Consider the following 2687-nt stretch of genomic DNA (forward strand, 5'->3'; position numbering starts at 1 on the left):
GTTGACTTCTCCACTTAGATTCCAACTCCAAGGGGGACTTGAATTTTTACTCTAATTTCAACTAACCAAGATTCCTCTGAATTTGATGTATAATGAGAAAAGTTTGACATTTCATAAATTAAAGTAAAATAAAATATCATTTCTTTTTTCATCTTAAATTGGATTAGTGTAGTATATGCTAAGATGGAGAAAATATGACAGCAAGTGTCCTACACAGGTGATATGTATTTATAATATAGTTAGTAACAAGACAGTGGGTAGCTATACAGGTTCAAGAAAGGAAGAAATGAGCAAATAAAAGGTGACCCAGTGTCAATCACATGACCTAGGATATTTGGTATCTGAAACAGAAGAAAGTATTTTTTCACTAAACCAGTTATTATTATCTATGTGAATCATATAACTAGGAATGAAGTGAATATCTTTCCTGCATTACTACTAAGTTGGTTGTAGCAGTCTGAATTATGTTTATTTTCCCAAATATTCAAGTAGAAAAGATTAGTTCCATATCAGTTCAATTGGAAATGAGTGGTACTTTCAGAATTGGAGCCAAGTATGCAAAAACATCCAATTCCATTTTTCTTGATATTTTGTCACAGGAGGAGAAATCTGACTACACATATGTAATATATAGCCCCAAAGTTTGATCATAGGGCTGTTAAGTGTCATAAATAATTTTTTAACCTCATTGACATCAAGAATTTGCAAGTAAGGAGATTCTGAATATGTAAAAAGCATTTCATGACCATTGTAAAAGTGAAAATTCTAAATCACACACAGTGCTTCTAATTAATGCTACACTGGACTCCATAATGTATTACTGTAGCAAATAAATTAGCAAATTTTAATTGATAGACACCACTTCTATCATGCTTCTAATAAAATGACTTACTAGGAAGGATACAGAGAGACTTAACCATAAGGACCTACAATGATCATGTATATAAAAAGTATATATAACACCCAAATGTTTTCTTTTTTGAACTCATTTTATCTTCAATAATACTTATAAAAATTTAAAATGGTAATTTCAAATTCATTAATGCTTTCACTAAAATGTATTTTTCCTTTTTTTCATTTATTGAAATTACTTCAGTGTCATGGAATAATCTAAGAACATCATGAGATATTTGTACACACTATATTGCAACAAGATTGAACATTATGTGCACAAGTGTCTTTATCTGCCTTGTTGCAATGAATATGGTTTCAGATGAGTTGAAATATTTCTTTCTGTTTGATGTTATAAACTATTCTGCATTTTGAGGAATTGAGTATCAAAATATGTTAGCATAATATATAATGTTTCAAGCTCCTTGACCCTCTAGGCTAACAACATGCTTTTCTTTCTATTCAAATTTAGTTTAATAAATTTCAAAAGTTACTTGAAAATATACCCTATAATTTGATCACTTGAAATTGCTTACATGTAGCATTTGCAACAGATGCATAAAAATTGTATACATTATATGGCAATACATGCTTATTTCGCAGGCATTGGGTAATATTGGAGAAAATAATCTAATGACTAAAGTTCTCTGTTTCCATCCTTTATTTCAAAGAATGCCTTCTGGCCAGGCAGTGGTGGTGTATGTCTTTAATCTCAACACCTTGCTTGAGACCAGCTGCCCACTAATAAATGGGTTACTTTACTTTAAAAGAACAAAAAGAAAAGAATGAAGGGTTAACGTTCAAAAAAAAAAAAAAATCCTCTAGTGGACTGAGAAACCCTAGAAAAGAGCATTAGGCTTATAATTTCTAGAGGATCATAGGAACATCACCATACCAATGCCCACTGGTATTTACCACTTTGAGACTTCTGAGTAAATAACCTCCCTTCAAAAGGAACATCAAATGTTCCCTTATTTAACATATAAAACACCCAAGGCCATGAACCACAGTGCACAGTTTACACTTCCATGGAAATAAAGGTGCCCTTCATTCAAAGGACATCTTGACCTGTCCCTTTCTGAATGGAGATAGAGGAGGTGTGGATAGAGAGGGGGTAGATAAGGAAGGGGAGAGTATGGGAGAAGAGGAGGGGGGAAACCTGTTTAGTATGTAAATTAAATGAAAAAATATTTAAATAAATATTTTAATAAAAATAATAAATAAATGTCAATTTGCTTCTGGTGAAATAGAAACAATGGCATCTAATTAGAAGAGACTCTGTTTTAGTCATTGGCTTTCAAATCCTAGAAAGACCCACCTTTGTTTCAAACATTCTTGACTAATAATTTTCTTGATTGTTTTAAAACTACAGATTCGAGCACCTGTTAAATGTTTAGGTAGTTTTCTGTTAGTAATTCACATATATTTTAATAATTTTACAATAAACTAGGATGTTGTTCTTAATGATTAGGAATACATTGAAAATCAAAACTGAAAAAAGGTAAATTAGACAAGCGCAAAAAATAAATCCTCTTTTTTAACCCAGAACTCATTGTTCAGTATGAGTTTTGTTACATATAAGAAGAAATAAGATGGAACAAAGGGATTATGGAATTTATATATTGGCTGTGAAAGCATATTTAAAAAAACTAATGTGATAGATGAAAAATCAAAACAGATTTTTGATAGTATATCATTAAATACATTGGTCTATTAATTACATGCAATAAATAAAATATAAGTGAGTTATTAAAAATTCTTTGTAAGAAATAAAAATAATTTCTTGTGGCTTTTCC

The 2687-nt window shown here is 30.6% G+C and overlaps 1 pseudogene; it reads left to right on the forward strand.

Annotated features, from left to right (window-relative positions):
• Positions 1-2404: 2404 nt before the first annotated feature.
• On the forward strand, positions 2405-2483 carry LOC127218244 (uncharacterized; annotated as a pseudogene).
• The last annotated feature ends 204 nt before the right edge of the window (positions 2484-2687 follow it).

Source organism: Phodopus roborovskii, unplaced genomic scaffold (genome assembly GCF_943737965.1).
Source record: "Phodopus roborovskii unplaced genomic scaffold, PHOROB, whole genome shotgun sequence".
Lineage (NCBI taxonomy): Eukaryota > Metazoa > Chordata > Mammalia > Rodentia > Cricetidae > Phodopus > Phodopus roborovskii.